General features: G+C 45.0%; 1 long non-coding RNA gene across 1 annotated transcript in view; it reads left to right on the top strand.

Annotated features, from left to right (window-relative positions):
• LOC140482469 (uncharacterized) overlaps nucleotides 1-22,790 on the top strand; it is a 41,259-nt gene extending 18,469 nt beyond the window's left edge. The window contains exon 3 of the long non-coding RNA XR_011961725.1: nucleotides 21,953-22,790. This is a non-coding gene — a long non-coding RNA (uncharacterized lncRNA). The remainder of the gene's footprint in view (nucleotides 1-21,952) is intronic.
• Nucleotides 22,791-24,160: the final 1,370 nt, after the last annotated feature.

Here is a 24,160-nt window from a genome sequence, read left to right as displayed (position 1 = left end):
TGTCCTGTGAGTATCTGATAGGGACAGTGTAGAGGGAGCTTTATTCTGTATCTAACCCCGTGCTGTCCCTGTCCTGGGAGTATCTGATGGGGACAGTGTAGAGGGAGCTTTACTCTGTATCTAACCCCGTGCTGTCCCTGTCCTGGGAGTATCTGATGGGGACAGTGTAGAGGGAGCTTTATTCTGTATCTAACCCCGTGCTGTCCCTGTCCTGGAAGTATCTGATGGGGACAGTGTAGAGGGAGCTTTACTCTGTATCTAACCCCGCGCTGTCCCTGTCCTGGGAGTATCTGATGGGGACAGTGTAGAGGGAGCTTTACTCTGTATCTAACCCCGCGCTGTCCCTGTCCTGGGAGTATCTGATGGGGACAGTGTAGAGGGAGCTTTATTCTGTATCTAATCCTGTGCTGTCCTCTTCTAGGATCATGTTGGCCAGGTGCAGAGAAAACTTTACCTTCAGTTTAAAAAAGTAGAGGGAACTTTACTCTGGCTCTAACCCTGAGCTATCCCTGTGAACGTTATATTGTACCGAGGGACCATAAAAATAGCAAATTTCAATAATAGAAGAAACTGAAAGGCTTTGAGAGTTTTGAGAGGATTTGTAGCTCAGGTTGAGGTTTTGGATGTAGGCTTGGTCTCTGAGCTGAAAGGTTAATTTCCAGATGTTTCGTAACCTTACTAGGTAGCATCTTCAGTGGGCCTCAGGTGAAGCAATGCTGAAAATTCCTGCTTTCTAATTATATGTTTGGGTTTCATTGGGTTGGTGATGTCATTTCCAGTGGTGATGTTATTTCCTGTGGTGAAGTCGCTTCCTGTTCCTTTTCTCAGGGGGTGATAGATTTTCAGCATTGCTTCGCCTGAGGCCCACTGAAGACGTTATCTAGTAGGGTAACGAAATGCCTGGAAAGGAACTTTCCTGCTAAAAGGCTTTGTATCTTCATTCACAAAGTATTTGAAATCAACGTGGTCATTCTAGAAGATGAGAGACTTAACAAACAATCCAGGTCTTTTTCAATACATCATTTCAGTTCCATCACACTGTAAATGCTTGCTATAAATTCTGCGTCCTATGATCTTATTCTCCACAACCACCTCATGAAGGAGCAGCAGTCCAAAAGCTAATGCTTCCAAATAAACCTGTTGGGCTATAACCTGTGTGATTTTTAACATTTGGAATAAAGTAGATGAACTGGTGGCACAAATCAAAGTCACAAGGACTTTAAACTAGTTGGTGGGGACGGTGGTCCGTGGAGATTATTAAAGTTTCCAGGAAAATGAATAGGTCAGAGAGTATGGACAGGCTCATGAATCTAACTTCAGGGGCAGCAGATAAGGGGACAACTACGAGAAAGGGGTGTGGCAGTCAACACAGAGCTGGGGGGGGGAGCGTTGTACTTAAATGCACGCTGTATGTGAAACCAGGTGAATGAGCTTCTAGCACAAATTCAAATTGGAAGGTGTGATGTTGTGGGTATCACAGAGATGTGGCTGCTCGGGGATCAGGGCTGGGAGCTAAATATCCAAGGAGACACATCCTATCGAAAGGGCAGAGGGGCGTGGGGTTTGCCTTGTTAGTTAAAAAAAATGAAATGAAATTATTGGTAAGGAGTGTTATAGGTTCAGAAGAGACAGAACCTGTGCAGGAGGCTCGAGGAATCACAGATGAGAAAATACCCCAATGGGAGTTAAGTACAGGCCTCCTAACATCAGTCAGGATGTGGGGAAGAAAATAAATCAGGACCTAGAAAAGGCATTTCAGAAAGATACTTTTACAATAATCATAGGAGGCTTTGATATGCCGATGGGCTGGAGAAATCAGGTTGGTAGCAGATCCCAAGAGAAGGAGGTTATTGGGAGCAGCTTGTGGTAGAGCCCGGTAGGCAAGAGGCACTTCTGGATTTGATGATGTAAAATGAGGTAGACTTGATTAGGGAACTTAAGATAAAGGAACTCCTAGGGGGCAGTGACTATAATGATCAAATTCACCCTGCAGTTTGAGAGGGAGGAACTGGAATCTGATGTAATGGTATTACAATTGAGTAAATGTAACTCCAAGCACACGAGGGAGGAGCTGGCCAGTGTTGATTGGAAGGGAAGACGGTGGAGCAGCAATGGTGGGCGTTTCTGGGGTAATTCAGGAGGCACAGCAGAAATCCATCCCAAGCAAGGAGGAATATACTTGGGAGGATGAGGGAACTATGGCTTACAAGGGAAGTCAGGGATAGTATAAAAACAAAAAGAAACTCATACAATGTGGTGAAGATTAGTGGGAAGTCAGAGGAATGGGATGTCTTTAAAACCAGCAGCAGGTACGTAAATAAGCCATAAGGGGAAAATGAGGGTAAGCTAGTAATATAAAAGAATGATTTGGAAATGCCGGTGTTGGACTGGGGTGTGTTACAAATTCTGCGTTACGATCGAGCCCTCCACTATCACCTGGTGAAGGAGCGTCGCTCCGAAAGCTAGTGTGCTTCCAATTAAACCTGTTGGACTATAACCTGGTGTTGTGTGATTTTTAACAATATAAAAGAAGATTGCAAGAGTTTTTTTGAGATATCTAAAAGGTACACAATCATTGCACAATTGAAATGTGGAGCTTATTCAAGGAACAGCTACTGCAGGTCCTTGATAAGTATTTTCCTGTCAGGCAGGGAGGAGGTTGTTGAGTGAGGGAGCCTTGGTTTACTAAGGAAGTTGAATATCTAGTCAAGAGGAAGAAGAAGGCCTATGCTAGGATGAGATGCAATGGCTCAGTTAGGGTGTTTGAGAGTTACACGTTAGCCAGGAAAGACCTAAAGAGAGAGTTAAGAAGAGCCTGGAGGGGACATGAGAAGTCATTGGCAAATAGGATCAAGGAAAACTCCAAAACCTTCTATAGGTATATCAGGAATAAAAGAATGACGAGAGTAAGATTAGGGCCAATCACGGACAGTCGTGGGAAGTTGTGCGTGGAGTACAAGGAGATGGGGGAAGCGCTAAATGAATATTTTTCCTCAGTATTCACACTGAAAAAAGACAATGTTGTCAAGGAGAATACAGAGATACAGGCTACCTGACCAGATGGGATTGAAGTTCACAAGGAGGAGGTGTTATCAATTCTGGAGAGCATGAAAATATATAAGTCCCTGGGCCAGATGGGATTTATCCTAGGATTCTCTGGGAAGCCAGGGAGGAGATTGCCCAGTCTGTGGCTTTGATCTTTAAATCGTCATTGTCTACAGGAATAATGCCAGAAGACTGGAGGATAGCAAATGTGGTTCCCCTGTTCAAGAAGGGGAGTAGAGACAATCCTGGTAATTATAGACCAGTGAGCCTTACTTCAGTTGTGGGTGAATTGTTGGAAAAGGTTATAAGAGACAGAATTCATAATCATCTAGAGAGGAATAATTTGATTAGGGATAGTCAACATGATTTTGTGAAGGATAGGTTGTGCTTCGCAAACCTTATTGAGTTCTTTGAGAAGCTAATCAAACAGGTAGATGAGGGTAAAGCGGTTGATGTAGTGTATATGGGTTTCAGTAAGGTGTTTGATAAGGTTCCCCATGGTAGGTTATTGCAAACAATATGGTGGAACGGAATTGAGGGTGATTTAGCGGTTTTGATCAGAAATTGACTATCTGAAAGAAGACAGAGAGTGGTGTTCACCCTGGAGCTCAGTTACTAGTGGTAACTGATCTGTTTTGGGGCCACTGCTGTTTGTCAGTTTTATAAATGACCTGGATGAGAGCGTAAAAGATTGGGTTACTAAATTTGCGGATGACACTAAAGTCGGTGGAGTTGTGCACAGTGCTGAAGGATGTTGCAGGTTACAGAGGGACATAGATAAGCTGTCGAGCTAAGAGGTGGCAAATGGAGTTTAATGTAGAAAAGTGTGAGGTGATTGACTTTGGAAGGTGTAATGGGAATGCAGAGTACTCGGCTCACGGTAAAATTCTTGGCAGTGTGGAAGAGCAGAGAGATCTCGGGGTCCAGGTCCATAGATCCCTGAAAGTTGCCACACAAGTTGATAGGGTTGTTCAGAAGGCACACAGTGTTTTAGCTCTTGTTGGTAGAGGGACTGAGTTTCGGAGCCATGAGATCATGTTGCAGCTGTACAAAACTCTGGTGCGGCCGCACTTGGGAGTACAGTTCTGGTCGCTGCATTATAAGAAGGATGTGGAAGCTTTGGAAACGGTTCCGAGGAGATTTACTAGGATGTTGCCTGGTATGGAGGGGAGGTCTTACGAGGAAAGGCTGAGGGACTTGAGGCTGTTTTCGTTAGATAGAAGAAGGTTGAGAGGTGACTGAATTGGGATACATAAGATAATCAGAGGGTTAGATAGGGTGGACAGGGAGAGCCTTTTTCCTCGGATGGTGATGGCTAGCATGAGGGGACACAGTTTTAAATTGAGGGGTGATAGATATGGGACAGATGTCAGAGGTAGTTTCTTTACTCAGACAATAATAGGGATGTGGAACACACTGCCTGCAACAGTAGGAGACTCGCCAACTTTAAGGGCATTTAAGTGATGATTGGATAAACATATGGATGATAATGGAATAGTGTATGTCAGGTGGGCTTCAGATTTGTTCCACAGGTCGGCACAACATCAAGGGCCAAAGAGCCTGTGCTGCGCTGTAATGTTCTATATTCTATGTTCTATGTTCTATGTGAGAGAGAGGCAAGAGTAGATATTGGAAAAAGAGGCTGGTGAAGTAGTAGGGGAACAAAGAAATGGTGGATGAACTGAACAGGTACTTTGCATCTGTTTTCACTGTGGAAGACACTGGGAGCATGCTAGAACTTCAAGAGAGTTGGGGGGCAGGGGTGAGTGGCCATCACTAAGGAGAAGGTACTGGGGAAGCTAAAAGATCTGAAGGTGGATAAAGCACCTGGATCAGATGGACTACACCCCAGGGTTCTTAAGGAGAGTGCTGAGGAGATTGTAGAAGCACTGGTGGTGATCTTTCAGGAATCACTGAAGTCAGGCAGTGTCCCAGAGGACTGAAAAATGATGAATGTAACACCCCTGTTTAAGAAGGGAGGGAGGCAGAAAACAGGAAACTATTAGCCAGTTAGGGTGACCTCAGTCATTGATATGATTTTAGAGTCCATTATTGAGGATGAGATTGTGGAGTACTTGAAAGTGCGTGGGAAAATAGGGCTCATCCCGCACGGCTTCATCAAGGGGAGGTCATGCCTGACAAATCTGTTCGCGTTCTTTAGAGGAGATGTAGAACAAGTTAGACAAAGGAGAGCCAGTGATCGTGATCTGTTTGGATTTCAGGAGGCCTTTGACAAGGTGCTGCACAGGAGACTGGTAAACAGCCCATGGTGTTAGGGGCAAGGGACTGGCATGGATAGAGGATTGGCTGACTGGCAGAAGGCAGAGAGTAGAGATAAAGGGGTCTTTTTCAGGATGGCAGCCTATGACGAGTGAAGTTCCACAGTGTTGGGACCAAACTATTTACGTTATACATTAATGGTCTGGATGAAAAAACTGAGGGAATTGTTGCTCAGTTTGCAGATGATACAAAGCTAGGTGGAGGGGCAGGTAGTGTTGAGGAAGTGAGGAGGCTGAAGAAGGACCTAGACAGACTGGGAGAGTGGGCAAAGAAGTAGCAGATGTAATACAATGTGGGAAAGTGTGAGGTTATGTGCTTTGGTTGGAGAAATAGAGGCAAGGACTATTTTCTAAATAGGGAAAGGCTTTGGAAATTTGAAGCACAAGAGGACTTGGGAAACCTAGTTCAGGATTCTGTTCAGGTTAGCCTGCAGGTTCAGCTGGTAATTAAGAAAGCAAATGCAATTTTAACATTCATTTCAAGAGGGTTGGAAGACAAAGGCAGATGTGTAATGCTGAGGCTGTATAAGGCTCTGGTCAGACTGCATTTGGAATACTGTGAGCAGTTTGTTCCCTGTGTCTAAGGAAGACTGTGCTGGCCTTGGAGGGGGATCCAGAGGAGGTTTACAAGAATGACCCCGGGGATGAAGGGCTTGTCGTATGAGGAGTGGTTGAGGACACTGGGTCTGTACTCGATGGAGGTTAGAAGGATGAGGGAGGTCTGATTGAAACTTACAGAATACTGAGAGACCTGGATAGAGTGGATGTAGAGAAGGTGTTTCCATTAGTAGGAGGGACGAGGACCGGAGGGCACAGCCTCAGAGTGAAGGGACGACACTTCAGAACTGAGATGGGGAGGAACTTCTTCAGCCAGAGGATGTTGCAGTGGGGTATGGAAGCTAATAGAGTGTATTTAAGGCAGAGATAATTAGGTTCTTGAGATTCAAAGGTTAGGAGAGAGGACAGGGGTCATAGAGGTGATTTCGGTCCAATCTGTCCATGCTGACTAGATATCCTAACCCAGTCTAGTCCCACTTGCTAGCATCTTGCCTGTTTCCATACAAACCCTTCCTATTCATATACTGATCCAGATGCCTTTTAAATGCTGTAATTGTACCAGCCTCCACCACTTCCTCTGGCAGCTCATTCCACACACATACCACCCTCTGTGTGAAAACGTTGCCCCATAGGTCTCTTTTGTATGTCACCCTAAACCTACGCCGTCTAGTTCTGGACTCTATTTATCTTATCCATGCCCCTATAATTTTGTAAACCTCTATAACGTCACCCCTCAGCCTCTGAGGCTCTAGGGAAAACAGTCCCAGCCTGTTCAGTCTCTCCCTATAGCTCAGATCCTCCAACCCTGGCAACATCCTTGTAAATCTTTTCTGAGCCCTTTCAAGTTTCACAACATCTTTCCGATAGGAAGGAGACCAGAATTGCACGCAATATTCCAACCAATGTCCTGTACAGCCGCAACATGACCTCCCAACTCCTGTACTCAATACTCTGACCAATAAAGGAAAGCATACCAAACGCCTTCTTCACTATCCTATCTACCTGTGACTCCACTTTCAAGGAGCTGTGAACCTGCATTCCAAAGTCTCTTTGTTCAGCAACACTCCCTAGGACCTTACCATTAAGTGTATAAGACCTGCTCTAATTTGCCTTTCCAAAATGCAGCACCTCGCATTTATCTAAATTAAACTCCATCTGCCACTCCTCAGCCCATTGGCCCATCTGATCATTATAATCTGAGGTAACCTCCTTCACTGTCCACCACACCTCCAATTTGGTGTCATCTGCAAACTTACGAACTATACCTCCTATGTTCATATCCGAATCATTTATATAAATGACAAAAAGTAGAGGACCCAGCACCGATCCTTGTGGCACGCCACTGATCATAGGCCTCCAGTCTGAAAAACAACCCTCCACCACCACCCTCTGTCTTCTACCTTTGAGCCAGTTCTGTATCCAAATGGCTAGTTCTCCCTGTATTCCATGAGATCTAACCTTGCTAATCAGTCTCCCATGGGGAACCTTGTCGAATGCCTTACTGAAGTCCATATAGATCACATCTAGCGCTCTGCCCTTATCAATTCTCATTGTTACTTCTCCAAAAACCTCAACCAAGTTTGTGAGACACGATTTCCCACGCACAAAGCCATGTTGACTATCCCTAATCAGTCCTTGCCTTTCCAAATACATGTACATCCTGTCCCTCAGGATTCCCTCCAACAACTTGCCCACCACCGACATCAGGCTCACTGGTCTATAGTTCTCTGGCTTGTCCTTACCACCCTTCTTAAACAGTGGCACCACGTTTGCCAACCTCCAGTCTTCCAGCACCTCACCTGTGACTATCGATGATACAAATATCTCAGCAAGAGGCCCAGCAATCACTTCTCTAGCTGCCCACAGAGTTCTAGGGTACACCTGATCAGGTCCTGATCCACTTATATGTGTTTCAAGATATCCAGCACTTCCTCCTCTGTCATATGGACATTTTTCAAAATGTCACCATCTATTTCCCTACAGTCTACACCTTCCATATCCTTTTCCACAGTAAATACTGATGCAAAATATTCATTTAGTATCTCCCCCATCTCCACACAAAGGCTGCCTTGCTGATCTTTGAGGGGCCCTATTCTCTCCCTAGTTACCCTTTTGTCCTTAATATATTTGTAAAAACCCTTTGGATTCTCCTTAACTCTATTTGCCAGTTTAATTATCTCATGTCCCTGTTTTGCCCTCCTGATTTCCCTCTTAAGTATACTCCAACTGCCCGTAGGTTGACCTGTGATACTCCAACTGCCGACTCTTCTAAGGATTCACTCGATCTATCCTGTCTATACCTTACATATGCTTCCTTCTTTTTCTTAAGCAACCCCTCAATTTCTTTAGTCATCCAGCATTCCCTATACCTACCAGCCTTCCCTTTCCCCCTGACAGGAATATACTTTCTCTGGATTTTCGTTATCCCATTTCTGAAAGCTTCCCATTTTCCAGCTGTCCCTCTACCTGCGAACATCTTCCCCCAATCAGCTTTTGAAAGTTCTTGCCTAATACCATCAAAATTGGTGTCTTTCTCCAATTTAGAACTTCAACTTTTAGATCTGCTCTATCCTTTTCCATCACTATTTTAAAACGAATAGAATTATGGTCGCTGGCCCCAAAGTGCCCCCCACTGACACCTCAGTCACCTGCCCTGCCTTATTTCCCAAGAGTACCAGAAGACTGGAGGATTGCAAATGTTGTTCCCTTGTTTAAGGAGAGGAGTTGGCACAACCCTGGTAATTATAGGCCAGTGAGTCTTACTTCGGTTATGAGTAAGGTGTTGGAAAAGGTTATAAGGTATAGGATTTATAATCATCTGGAGAGGAATAATTTGATTAGGGATAGTCAACACCGTTGTGTGAAGGGTAGGTTGTGCCTCACTAACCTTATCGTGTTCTTTGAGAAGGTGACAAAGGTTGATGAAGATAAAGCAGTTGATGTGGTGTATATGGATTTCAGTAAGGTGTTTGATAAGGTTCCACATGGTAGGCTATTGCACAAAATAAGGGAGCACGGGATTGAGGGTGATTTAGTGGTTTGGATCAGAAATTGGCTCACTGAGAGAAGACAGAGGGTGGTAGTTGATGAGAAATGTTCATCCTGGAGCTCAGTGGTGGGCTGCAATGATCTGTTTTGGGGCCACTGCTTTTGTCATTTTTATAAATGATCTGGATGTGGGCGTTGAAGGATGGGTTATTAAATTTGAAGATGACACTAAGGTAGGCAGAGTTGTGGATAGTGCTGAAGGATGTTGTGAGCTACAGGGGTACATAGATAAGATGCAGAGCTGGGCTGAGAAGTAGCAGATGGAGTTTAATGCGGAAAAGTGTGAGGTAATTCACTTTGGTAGAAATAACAGGAATGCAAAGTACTGGGCTAATGGTAAAATTCTTGGCAGTGCAGATGAACAGAGAGATCTTGGTGTCCAGGTACATAAATCCCTTAAAGTTGCCACCCAGGTTGATAGGGTTGTTAAGAAGGCATATGATGTGTTGGTGTTTATTGGTAGGGGGATTGAGTTTTGGAGCCACGAGGTTATGCTTCAGCTGTACAAGACACTGGTAAGGCCGTACCTGGAGTATTGTGTACAGTTCTGGTCACCACATTATAGGAAGGATGTGGAAGCTTTGAAAAGGGTTCAGAGGAGTTTTATTAATATGTTGCCTGGTATGGAGGGAAGGTCTTACGAGGAAAGGCTGAGGGACTTGTGGTTGTTTTCATTGGAGAGAAGAAGGTTGAGAGGTGACTTAACTGAGACATGCAAGATGATCAGAGGATTAGATAGGGTGGACAGGGAGAGCCTTTTTCCTCGGATGGTGATGGCGAGCACAAGGGGACATAGCTTTAAATTGAGGGGGGATAGATATGGGACAGATGTCAGAGGTAGTTTCTTTATTCAGAGAGTAGCAGGGTGTTGGAATGCAATGCCTGCAACAGTAGCAGATGCGCCGATGTTATGTTCTAGTAGGTCAAGTTTTGCACCTTCTCTAGTAGGTACGTCCACATACTGAATCAGAAAATTTTCTTCTACATGCTTAACAAATTCCTCGTCATCTAAACCTTTAAGAACTGTGGCAGTCCTAGTCTATGTTTGCAAAGTTAAAATCCTCCACCGTAACCACCATAGAACATAGAAAAATACAGCGCAGTACAGGCCCTTCGGCCCTCGATGTTGCGCCGACCGAAGCCTACCTAACCTACACTAGCCCAATAACCTCCATATGCTTGTCCAATGCCCGCTTAAATGACCATAAAGAGGGAGAGTCCACCACTGCTACTGGCAGGGCATTCCATGAAGTCACAACCCGCTGAGTAAAAAATCTACCCCTAACATCTGTCCTATACCTACCACCCCTTAATTTAAAGCTGTGTCCCCTAGTAACAGCTGACTTCATTAGCGGAAAAAGGTTCTCACTGTCAACCCTATCTAAACCCCTAATCATCTTGTACACCTGTATCAAATCTCCCCTAAACCTTCTTTTCTCCAATGAGAAAAGCCCCAAGTGCCTCAGCCTTTCCTCATACGATCTTCCTACCATGCCAGGCAACATCCTGGTAAACCTCCTCTGCACTCGTTCTAATGCCTCCACATCCTTCCTATAGTATGGCGACCAAAACTGCACACAATACTCCAGATGAGGCCACACCAGAGTCTTATACAACTGCAACATGACCTCAGGACTCCGGAACTCAATTTCTCTACCAATAAAGCCCAGTACACCATATGCCTTCTTCACAGTACTATTTACCTGGGTGGCAACTTTCAAAGATCTGTGTACATGGACACCAAGATCCCTCTGCTCATCCACACTACCAAGTAGTCTACCATTAGCCCAGTAATCCATCTTCTTGTTACTCCTACCAAAGTGAATGACTTCACACTTAGCTACATTGAACTCCATTTGCCACCTTTCTGCCCAGCTCTGCAACTTATCTATATCCCACTGTAACCTGCCACATCCTTCTTCGCTGTCCACAACTCCACCGACTTTCGTGTCATCTGCAAACTTGCTCACCCAGCCTTCAAGCCCCTCCTCCAGGTCATTTATAAAAATGACAAACAGCAATGGTCCCAAAACAGATCCTTGTGGAACACCGCTAGTAACTGCGCTCCAAGATGAACTTATACCATCAACTACTACCCTCTGTCTCCTTCCAGCCAGCCAATTCCTAATCCAAACCTCTAATGCACCCTCAATGCCATACCTCCGTAGTTTTTGCATTAGCCTGCCATGGGGTACCTTATCGAACGCCTTGCTAAAATCCATATACACCATATCTACTGCTTTACCCTCGTCCACTTCCTTGGTCACCTTCTCAAAGAACTCAATAAGGTTTGTGAGGCACGACCTGCCCTTCACAAAACCATGCTGACTATCCTTGATCACATTATTCCTATCCAGATGTTCATAAATCCTATCCCTTACAATTCTCTCTAAGACTTTGCCCACAACAGAAGTGAGACTCACCGGCCTATAGTTACTCGGGCTATCCCTGCTCCCCTTCTTGAACAAGGGGACCACATTCGCTATTCTCCAGTCTTCTGGCACTATTCCTGTAGACAATGACGACATAAAAATCAAGGCCAATGGCTCCGCTATCTCCTCCCTAGCTTCCCAGAGGATCCTAGGATAAATGCCATCAGGCCCAGGGGACTTATCTATTTTCATCCTTTCCAGTATTCCCCGGACCTCTTCCCTACATACCTCAAGGCCATCCATTCTAATCACTTGTGACTCAATATTCACATCAGCAACAGTGTCCTGTTCCTGAGTGAATACTGACGAAAAGTATTGATTTAGTGTCTCACCAATCTCCTCCGCCTCCACGCACAACTTCCCACTACTACCCTTGACTGGACCGATACCTACCCTAGTCATCCTTTTATTCCTGACATACCTATAGAAAGCCTTAGGATTTTCCCTAATCCTACCAACCAAGGACTTTTCATGTCCCCTTCTCGCTGCTCTTAGCTCTCTCTTTAGATCCTTCCTGGCTACCTTATAACTCTCAATCGCCTCAACTGAACCTTCATGCCTCATCTTTACATAGGCCGCCCTCTTCCCTTTCACAAGGGATTCCAATTCCTTATTAAACCACGGCTCCCTCACAAGACCCTTTACTCCCTGCCTGACTGGTACATACTTATCAAGGACACCCATTAGCTGTTCCTTGAACAATCTCCACATATCATTTGTGTTCTTCCCTTGAAGCCTATTTTTCCAATCCACACATCCTGAGTCATGCCTTTTATTCTTACAGATAACGGAGATCTCCTTGCAAATCTGCTTCTCAATTTCCTGCTAACTATTGGGGGTCTATAATACAATCCCAATAAGGTGATTATCCCTTTCTTATTTCTCAGTTCCACCCAAATAACATCTCTGGATGTATTTCTGGAAATATCCTCCCTCAGCCCAGCTGTAATGTTATCCTTTCTCAAAAATGCCACTCCCCCTCCTCTCTTGCCTCCCTTTCTATCCTTCCTGCATCCTGGAACATTAAGCTGCCAGTCCTGTCCATCCCTGAGCTATGTTTCTGTAATTGTTATGATATCCCAGTCTCATGTTTCTAACCATGCCCTGAGTTCATCTGCCTTCCCTGTTAGGCCCCTTGCATTGAAATAAATGCAGTTTAATTTATCAGTCCTACCTTGTTCTCTGCTTTGTCCCTGCCTGCCCTGACTGTTTGACTCGCTCCTTTTCCCAACTGTACCAGTCTCAGATTGATCTCTTTCCTCACTATCTCTCTGGGTCCCACCCCACTACCTTACTAATTTAAATCCTCCCGAGCAGCTCTAGCAAATCTCCCTATCAGTATATTAGTCCCCTTCCAATTCAGGTACAATTCGTCCTTCTTGTACAGGTCACTTCTACCCCAAAAGAGATTCCAATGATCCAAAAATGTGATTCCTTCTCCCATACACCAGCTCCTCAGCCGTGCATTCAGCTGCTCTATCCTTCTATTCCTGCCCTCACTAGCTCGTGGCACTGGGAGTAATCCAGATATTACTACTCTTGAGGACCTTTTTAAATTCCTGCCTAACTCTCTGTAATCTCCCTTCAGAATCTTATCCTTTTCCCATCCTACGTCATTAGTTCCAATGTGTACAATGACCTCTTGCTGGTCCCTCTCCCCCTTTATATCATTCTGCACTGCATTCAGGGTGGCACAATGGCTCAGTGGTTAGCACTGTCGCCTCACGGCGCCAGGGATGCAGGTTCAATTCCAGCCTTGGGTGACTGTCTGTGTGGAATTTGCATGTCCTCCCCGTGTCTATGTGGGTTTGTTCCAGTTTCCTCCCACAATCCAAAAATGTGCAGATTAGGTGAATTGGCCATGCTAAAATTGCCCATCGTGTTAGCTGCATTAGTCAGAGGGAAATGGGTCTGGGTGGGTTACTCTTCGGAGGGTCGGTGTGGACTGGTTGGGCCAAAGGGTCTGTTTCCACACTGTAGGGAATCTGATCTCTCTCTGAGACATCCTTGATCCTGGTACCAGGGAGGCAACGCAACATTCTGATTTTTCGCTGCTGGCTGCAAAAACATCAGTCTGTGCCTCAGACTAGAGAGTTCCCTGACACAATCGATCTCTTGGAACCCGATGTACCCCTCATTACATTAGAGCCTGTCTCAATACTAGAAACTTGGCTGTTCCCCTGAGCAGCCCCTGAGAGTCCATCACCCCCTACATTTTCCAAAACAACATTCTTGTTTGAAATGAAGATAGCCACAGAAGACCCCTGCCCACCCCTCCTACCTTTCCTGGAGTTAACCCATCTACCTGACTGTACCTGCAGCTTTTCTCCCTTCCTAAAACTGCCGTCCACCGCAAACCCTAGCTCTTGTAAATTCCTCACTGCCTCTAACTGCCGCTCCAACTGATCCATTTAATCTGACAGGATTTGCAACCAACGACATTTATTGCAGATATAATCCTCAGTAACCCGTAAACTCTCCCTAAACATCCGACAAGAAGAGCATATCACTCAACTAAAGGCCATTTTTGCTTCTTCCAATCTAGAGACCCAGAAAATAACACTGTCATAATCAAGAAAGAACCCACTCTACTCACTACTGCAGATTTATAGTGAAGCCCCAAGGCTACAATTAAAACTATTCACATATCTTTCTCTGTGTTGTGACCTGTCCCAAACAGGTTCCTCCAAGACTAGTTGTGAATTTCACTCTTTGTTAATTTTTCCATTCGCACTCCGATGTTCAGCGATACATGAATTCAAATAGGAAAGGCAGTAACTGTGCAGGTTCACTGCTGTGCCAGTTAGCAGTGTGGGTTTCTCTCTCTCTCTCTCTCTCTCTCTCCTGCACTGACTGACCATGTGCTACATTTGTCAGTTCCTCTCCTTTTCAAAAGTGCCGTTGTTTTGACTTTTTTTCTTTGAAGTTCCAAAGCAATGCAACACCATATAAAACAGTTCTGGATGTAGGTTTGCTCGGTGAGCTGGAAGGTTCATTGAAATGAAAACGCACCTCCCAGCTCAGCGAGCAAACCTACATCCAGAACCTCAACCTGAGCTACAAATCTCTTCAAAACTCGCCATATAAAACAGTAAGTGCTACCCCTGGGATTTGAGGAAATCAACTCCAACACCTGAAATACCTCAATAAATGAGCAGCCTGTTACAGCCAGAAATTTTTCCCATCCTCCATCTTGGATTACCCAGAATGAGGGTGGGATGAGAAATATATCAGCCATGATTGAATGGTGGAGCAGGCTCAATGGTCTAAATTCTGTTCCTATATCTTACGTTCATACTGGCTTATGAGAAGGTTGTCTTATGAGGAAGGGGTGACAGATGAAACTTGGCTGAGATTAGGGGCATGAGGGGTGAGATCTGACTGAAGTGTATAAGATGCTGAATGGTCAGGACAAGGCCAGGAATGGGAAGGGTGTTCCTTCTGAATGTGCCCAGATGTAAGGGGCACTCTGCTAAAACAAAGGCTTGCCCTTTTAGAACAGGGATGAGAACAGTCTTTCTCTCAGAGGGTTGGGTGACTCTGGAACTTTCTATCTCAAAAACCAGTAGAGATGGAGTTATTGAATTTTTTAAGGCGGAGGTGCTTAGAATCTGCAGGAGAAACCCAGTGTTTTTAGGAGTAGATGGAAATTCAAAACTCAAACAAACCAGCCATGAACTCATTGCTGGGAAAAGACCATAAGGCCCAGCACCAGATGTAGGCCTTTCAGCCCATCAAGTCTGCTCTACCATTCAATGAGATTACAACTGATCTGATAATCCTCAACTCCACTTTCCTACCTTTTCCCCATAACCTTTGATTCCCTTCCTGATTAAAAAGCTGTCTCAGCCTCAAATATATTTAGTGACCCAGCCTCGTCAGTCCTCTGTGGTAAAGAATTCCACAGATTCACTCCCCACAGAGAGAAGAAATTCCTCCTCATCTCTCTCACAAATGAGTGCCCTCTTATTCTGAGATGATGCCCCCTGGTCCTAGACTCTCCTCCCAAAGGGAAACAACCTCTCTCTACCTACCCTTCCAAATCCTCTCAGACCCCTGAATGTTTTAAGAAAGTCACCTCTCATTCTTCTAAACTCCAATGAGTACAAGGCCAAGCTACTCAACCTCTACTCATAAGACTGTCCGTCTGTACCCAGGATCAGCCCAGTGAACTCTCTCTGGACTGTCTCCAGTGGCTTTCCTTAGATAAGGAACCCAAAATTGTTCACAGTGTTCCAGCTAGGGTCTGACTACAGCCTTGTATAGTTTTAGTAAAATCTCCCTCCTTTTATGCTCCATTTCCTTTGAAGTAAAGGCCAACATTCCATTTGCCTTCCCCGTTACCCGCTTACCAATATGTCAAAAGAATGAGCAAGTACAGACGTGTCAGGTAGGGAGGCAAGGGTGAGATAGTGAGGGTGAGGCCGAAGAGGGTCTGGACTATTGACCCACTGACTAACTGGGGAGGTTAGGCTCAATGCTTTCAAATTCAGAATGGCAAGGCCTAACTGGTTTACTCATTGAGTTTAAACAGTCTTCATGGTCAAAGCAGGGTGTACAACTCTATCTAAACGTGATTTGGATGCTGGTGAATCCTCTCAAGTGGTAACTTTATGCTTTAAATGCAAAAACCAGGCCCAATACAGAAGTCCAATACATGCTGGAAAACCATCTAATTGAACATGTGATGTGGAGGTGCTGGTGTCGGACTGGGGTGGACAAAGTTAAAAATCACACAACACCAGGTTACAGTCCAACAGATTTATTTGGAAGCACTTGCTTTCAGAGTGGTCCTAACTACCTGATGAAGGAGCAGTGCTTCGATAGCTTGTACTTGCAAATAAACCTGTTGGACTGTAACCTGGTGTTGCGTGACTTGAGCGAACACTGTCAGAGCAAGTTTTGAGAAGATTTGTAGCTCAGGTTGAGGTTCTGGATGTAGGTTTGCTCGCTGAGCTGGAAGGTTCGTTTTCAGACATTTCGTCACCCTACTTGGTAACATCATCAGTGAACCTCTGGTGAAGCACTGGTGTTATGACCCACTTTCTATTTACGTATTTAGGTTTCCTTGTGTTGGTGATGTCATTTCCTGTGGTGATGTCATTTGCTGTCATGATGTCATTTCCTGTTCTTTTTCTCAGAGGGTGGTAAATGAGGTCCAAGTTGATGTTCTGATTGGAATTATCACAGGAAATGACATCACCAACTCAAGGAAACCTAAACACATAAATAGAAAGAGGGTCACTAACACCAATACTTCACCGGAGGCTGACTGATCATGTTATCGAGCATGGTGATGAAACATCTGAAAACGAATCTTCCAGCTCAGTGAGCAAACCTACATCCAGAACAGCCAGGGCATTTGGACTGTCCCAGTAGGGTGAGCACCTAAACTCGATACTTCATCCACATTCTACATCCACCAATCCACCAACAAAGACAGACTCATGCCTAATTCCTCCCTTGGAAGACTACATTGACGGAGTTGGCAGTGCCAGATCACTTACCAAATAGATTTGTTCCAGGCAGGTGTCCCAAGAGATATCAGCCTTTGCCACACCTGACCGGCTCTCTCAATGACAATAGACAATAGACAATAGATGCAGGAGTAGGCCATTCAGCCCTTCAAGCCTGCACCGCCATTCAATATGATCATGGCTGATCATTCCCAATCAGTATCCTGTTCCAGCCTTATCTCCATAACCCTTGACTCCACTATCTTTAAGAGCTCTATCCAACTCTTTCTTAAATGAATCCAGAGACTGGGCCTCCACTGCCCTCTGGGGCAGAGCATTTCACACAGCCACCACTCTCTGGGTGAAGTAGTTTCTCCTCATCTCTGTCCTAAATGGTCTACCCCATATTTTTAAGTTGTGTCCTCTGGTTCGGCACTCCCCCATCAGCGGAAATATGATTCCTCCTGCCAGAGTGTCCAATCCTTTCATAATCCTATACGTTTCAATCAGATCCCCTCTCAGTCTTCTAAACTCAAGGGTATACAAGCCCAGTCGCTTCAGTCTTTCCGTGTAAGGCAATCCTGCCATTCCAGGAATTGACCTCGTAAACCTACCCTGCCAGAATGTCTTTCCTCAAATTTGGAGACCAGAACTGTACACAGTACTCCAGGTGTGGTCTCACCAGGGCCCTGTACAGCTGCAGAAGCACCTCTTTGCTTCTATACTCAATCCCTCTTGTTATGAAGGCCAGCATGCTATTAGCCTTCTTCACTACCTGCTGTACCTGCATGCTTGCCTTCATTGACTGGTGGACAAGAACACCCAGATCTCTCTGAACAGCCCCTTTACCTAATTTGATACCATTGAGGTAGTAATCTGCCTTCCTGTTCTTGCCACCAAAGTGGATAACCAGACATTTATCCACATTAAACTGCATCTGCCATGCATCTGCCCACTCACCTAACTTGTCCAGGTCACCCTGTAATCTCCTAACATCCTCATCACATTTCACCCTACCACCCATCTTTGTATCATCAGCAAATTTGCTAATGTTATTGCTGATACCATCTTCTATATCATTTACATATATTGTAAAAAGCTGCGGTCCCAGCACGGATCCCTGCGGTACCCCACTGGTCACTGCCTGCCATTTCGAAATGGAGCCGTTAATCACTACCCTTTGTTTCCTATTAGCCAACCAATTCTCTATCCAATCTAGTACTTTGCCCCCAATACCGTGCACCCTAATTTTACTCACTAACCTCTTGTGTGGGACTTTATCAAAAGCTTTCTGAAAGTCCAGGTACACTACATCCACTGGATCTCCCTCGTCCATCTTCCGAGTTACATCCTCAAAAAATTCAAGAAGATTAGTCAAGCATGATTTCCCCTTCATAAATCCATGCTGACTCTGTCCTATCCTGTTACTATTATCCAGATGTGCCGTAATTTCATCCTTTATAATAGACTCCAGCATCTTTCCCACCACTGAGGTCAGACTAACTGGTCTATAATTTCCTGCTTTCTCCCGCCCACCCTTCTTAAAAAGTGGCACAACATTAGCCGCCCTCCAATCCTCAGGAACCGACCCGATTCTATTGAACTCTGGAAAATAATCACCAGCGCATCCACGATTTCCCAAGCCACCTCCTTCAGTACCCTGGGATGCAGGCCATCAGGTCCCGGAGATTTGTCAACCTTCAGACCTAACAGTCTCTCCAACACCAAATCCTGGCAAATATAAATTCCCTTAAGTTCAGGTCCTTCAGCCACTGTTACCTCAGGGAGATTGCTTGTGTCTTTCCCAGTGAACACAGATCTGAAGTACCCATTTAATTCCTCTGCCATTTCTTTGTTCCCAGTAATATATTCCCCTGTTTCTGTCTTCAAGGGCCCAATTTTTGTCCTAACCATTTTTTTGCCTTGGACATACCTAAAAAAGCTTTTACTATCCTCCTTTATATTCTTGGCCAGTTTATCTTCGTACCTCATTTTTTTTCTGCGTATTTCCTTCTTACTAATCCTCTGTTGTTCTTTAAAAGCTTCCCAGTCCTCAGTTTTCCCACTTATCTTCGCTAAGTTATACTTTTTCTCTTTTAACTTTGTATGTTTCTTTACTTCCCTCGTCAGCCACGGCCGCCCATGCCTCCTCCTGGCATCTTTCTTCCTTTTAGGAATGAACTGATCCTGCAACTTCTGCATTATACACAGAAATATCCGCCATTGTTCCTCCACGGTCTTCCCTGTTAAGGTATTGCACCATTGAACTTTGGCCAGTTGCTCCCTCATAGCTCCATATTTCCCTTTATTCAACTGAAATATTGTCACTTCCGATTGTACCCACTCCCTCTCAAATTGCAGATTGAAGCTTATTGTATTATGGTCACTACTTCCCAATGGCTCCTTGACTTCGAGGTCACTGACCAATTCTGGTTCGTTACATAATATCAGATCCAGAATTGCCTTATCCCTGGTCGGCTCCAGCACCAGCTGCTCTAAAAATCCATCTCTGGGTTGTTGCCGTTTAGGTAAAAAAAAAGCCTCAACCACTTTCCAGAGACTGATGAATCAAGTGTTAGTCAGACTTCCTAATTCTGTAATTTACTTTGTTGATGTGCTGGTGTATATTGAGACTTGGAGGGACCACTCAGGATTATTATAAGCTTTATTGAGAAAATTACAAAGGGCTGACAAACCTCACCAAAAAATAAATTTACAAGAGTGCGAGTAACCAAGCTGGGACAAGGACAGGTGCTGCCAGAGTAGAAAAAGAAGAGAGAATAGCAGAGTTCCCTGCCCTTCACATGAAATGAAAAACCATGAGAACTTTAGCAATGTGTGTTTTCTAATGTATGTTTGTGCCAAATGTCAGCACAACAACTGCTCCAGATTTGTAACGGGGAAAAAAGGTCAGGGGAGTATTGTAAGGGGAGTGTCAAACAGACTTTGAGGAACTGAAAGCCATTTTGATCCATGAGCTGGTGTTGGCTGCCCCCGATTTCACTCACCACCCATCACGACAGTTATTGTCGCACTCTGGGGAATCAATGCAGTCCTGTTATAAGAAGTTGAATCAGGGCATAGAGATGCTCGTAGCATACTTTACTGAGAAGCTACATTTACACCAAACAAAGTACTTCACAGCGGGAAAGGAATCCTAGAATCGCGTCATAGCGATGTACAGCACAGAAACAGACTCTTCAGTCCAACTCGTCCACGCCGACCAGATATCCCAACCTAATCTTGTTCCATTTGCCAGCACTTGGCCCATATCCCTCTAAACCTTCCTATTCATATACCCGTCCAGATGCCTTTTAAATGCTGTAACTGTACCAGCCTCCACCACTTCCTCTCGCAGCTCATTTCATACACATACCACCCTTTGTGTGAAAAAGTTGCCCCTTAGGTCCCTTTTATATCTTTCCCCTCTCACCCTAAACCTATGCCCTCTAGTTCTGGACTCCCCCCATCCCAGGGAAGAGACTTTATCGATTTATTCTATCCATGCCGCTTGTGACTTTATAAACCTCTATGTGCTGACCTTCAGCCTCCGACGCTCCAGGGAAAACAGCCCCAGCCTGTTCAGCCTCTCCCTATAGCTCAAACCCTCCAACCCTGGCAACATCCTTGTAAATCTTTTCTGAACCCTTTCAAGTTTCACAACATCCTTCCGATAGGATGGAGACCAGAATTGCACGCAATATTCCAACAGCGGCCTAACCAATGTCCTCTACAGTGGCAACATGACCTCCCAACTCCTGTACTCAATACTCTGACCAATAAAGGAAAGCATACCAAACGCCTCCTTCACTATCCTATCTACCTGCGACTCCATTTTCAAGGAGCTATGATCCTACACCCCAAGGTCTCTTTGTTCAGCAACACTCCCTAGGACCTTCCCATTAAGTCCTGTCCTGATTTGCTTTTCCAAAATGTAGCACCTCACATTTATCTGAATTAAACTCTGTCTGCCACTCCTCAGCCCATTGAACCATCTGATCAAGATCCTGTTGTAATCTGAGGTAACCCTTTTCACTGTCTACTGTATCTTGAAGTGTATGCATTACATGGCTACAAAAAAACACTAGTGCATAAACCCTTCCTCTTTGTGGAAACTGTCCAAAACCAAAATGCTAGGCTACATCATTGGAGTTTCATCTTACAGCCTGATCTAATCAAGATCATGAGGAAAAATAATGTAATCGCCAATGCTTTGTTAAGTACGTAACCTTGCTTGATTTATCAAAGGTGTCAACAAGGTATCAGCTCTATAACTGTGGTGTGAATGAGAATGAGTGTCTTAATTTTTACATTTTTTAAACTTGTTTACTTTTGGTAATGAAATGTGTTTGAAAATGCCAATTCAGCTTTTCAACCGATGTACAGTTTCAGCCAAATCCTTCCGCTGTTTTATTCCACTCTCCTACATTGCAGAGGGTTCAGAAGAGATTTACCAGGACGTGGCCGGGTATGGAAGGGTTGAGTTATAAAGAAAGGCTGGGCAGGCTGGGACTTTGGAGTGTTGGAGACTGAGAGGTGACCTGAGAGAAGTTTATTTTATAAATAGGGGTATAGATAGAGTTCATGGTAGCTGCCTTTTCCCCAGGATGTGGTATTTCAAGAGTAGGAGCACATTTTTAAGGTGAAAGGATAAAGGTTTAAAAAAGACATTAGGGGCAAATCTTTTACACAGGGAGTGGTTCGCATGTGGAATGAACTTCCTGAGGAAGTGGTGGATTAGACATCTGGATAAGTGCATGAGCAGGAAAGGTTTGGAGGGATATGGGTCAGGAGCAGGCAGGTGGAGATTGGTTTAGTTGGAGATTATGGTCAGCATGGACTGGTTGGACCGAAGGGTCTGTTTCCGTGCTGTATGACTCTCTGACTCGATTCTCCTGCTAAATTCTGTTTGTTCATGTGCTTGCTAAACAAGGACACCCAGATCCCTCTGTAGCACAGTGATTGGCAGACTCTCCCCATTCAAGTAATATTCTGTTTTCTTATTCTACCAAGTGGCTGCCATCAATCAGGACACATTACAAGAACACATCAGAGTTCAAATAAATATTTTGTTTTAATGAACACTTAGCTAACATTTTTCTCACTAATCCCAACATTTTGGCACATCCCAAAGAAAACAAAATTGGCAAACACATCTGACAGGAGGCCAAGGTCTGCTGTTAAAAAAAACCAGAACAACACGTCTCTACAATAGAACATGCTGCTTATACAATCGATGTCACAGAGAGATGGAGACAGGACCCAGGCTCTCCGGACAAAGCAGGAGCGAAACTGGAACAAGATGGGAAGAGAAACAGTATTCTGAGTTATACATCAGCACACAAGGACTGTACCCCCCATACGTCTGCACTTGTACACACAGTTACACACACGTGGAGTGTACAACTGTAGATCTGTAGATCCTTGGGAGGTTTCTGCAGCAGTATCTTCCGAATTCCAGTTCCTCCAGCGACCAACCTCAGTTTCATCGTTCTCAAAGGAAACCCAAAGCCGGTCTGCGAAACCCACCCCACTCTTCAAGATGAAGTGTTTGTCAATAAGGGAATCAAGGGCTCTGAAAAGGCAGGAAGGTGGAGTCGTGGGTTATCAGACCAGCCGTGATCTCATTGAATGATGGGATTGACTTGATGGGCTGAACAGCCTACTTCTGCTCCTATGTCGATAATCCAACCAGAGTTTGAGAAAAACAATCCTTGCATCGATGATGGTGCGTGACACTCCTCAACTCGACCAGCCATTGGACACCCAAAGGCAGCACAGTGGCTCAGTGGTTAGCACTGCTTCCTCACAGAACCAGGGACTCAGGTTCGATTCCACCCTCAGGTGACTGTGTGGAGTTTGCACATTCTCTCTATGTCTGTGCAGGTTACCTCCGACTGCTCCGATTTCTTCCCACTATCTAAAGATGTGCAGATTAGGGTGTATTGGCCATGGGAAATTGCCCATAGTATTCAGGGATGTGTAGGGTAGGGGAATGGGTCTGGGTGGGCTACTCTTTGGAGGGTTGGTGTGGACTTGTTAGGCCGAAGGGCCTGATTCCACACTGTAGGGATTTGATTCTATGAAATCTCTCCCATTACCCTGCCAACTCCCCCATTGCACCCCTTTTGATCTGTTACCAGAATTATGATGAATCCACCTCCACTCCCACCATCACCCACTGCACAATTCTTCAACCATCTCCCAGATCCCAGGGAAAAGAGCAAGACAGAAGAAGAGAGATTTCTGTTTGTGTTTGTTTCTTTTCTTGTGACATTAGTCGAGGGCAAAAAGTGTTGGACAAGGCACCGGGGAGAGGCCTCCTACAACAGGGTGGTTTTAGAATCTGTTACATCCCCCTGAAAGGGCAAATGGGGCCATTCTGAAGGTGACTCCTGAGACCGTGTGGCACTCCCTCAGTACTGCGTCGGGTGTGTGAAGGTGTGCTACAGTCTCTGTGGTGAGAGTCAAACCCACGTCTTTCTGCCTCAGAGACCGGAGGCAATGTGGATGGGAAGGTGATGGGAATGTGGATGGGAAGGTGATGGGAATGTGGATGGGAAGGTGATGGGAATGTGGATGGGAAGGTGATGGGAATATGGATGGGAAGGTGATGCTAGGGCGACCGTTACTGAATCTGCTTTGTAACTATCATGGTAAACACAAACTATCACATTTCAGTTTCCAGCAGCGACTTTCATAGAAACCCAACAGCATGGCAAAAGGCCATTCGGCTCAACAGGTCCACACTGACTCTCCAAAGAGCATCCTACCCAGACTCAACCCCCTCCCATTATGCCTTTCCCACTCCTAATCCAGCTAAGTCACACATCCCTGGACACTACGGGGCAATTTAGCACAACCAATCCACTCTAACCTGCACATCTTTGAACTGTGGGAGGAAACCAGAGCACACCCACACAGACTCAGGGAGAACATACAAACTCCACACAGACAGTCACCCGAGGCTGGAATTGAACCTGGGTCCCTGACTCTGTGAGGTAGCAGTGCTAACCACTGAGCCACTGTGCCATCTAGACCTTAAGACTGGAAATCTTCATGGATCAAACTATTCTTAAAGAGGACAAAGACTGACCTAAATTGGCTGCTGGGGACAGCTGAGCAGAGATTGAGGCTAGGAAAGGAACCCACACAGGATACAGTAAAATGCACTAAAATTGGCATTCCATTTGAAGATAATGAAACCAGACAACTAAGTCAGCATCAAGAAATTCATATCCTGTTTAATTCACACTTGCATGATAAGTTCACATATTGGGAGAACAAATGTTGCCTGCAGAGTATCCAGCTTGGAAAGACAGTGGAGCTAGACTTGGAAATA

Source organism: Chiloscyllium punctatum, chromosome 10, assembly GCF_047496795.1.
Source record: "Chiloscyllium punctatum isolate Juve2018m chromosome 10, sChiPun1.3, whole genome shotgun sequence".
Classification (NCBI taxonomy): domain Eukaryota; kingdom Metazoa; phylum Chordata; class Chondrichthyes; order Orectolobiformes; family Hemiscylliidae; genus Chiloscyllium; species Chiloscyllium punctatum.
This window is presented reverse-complemented; position numbering and strand designations above follow the sequence as displayed.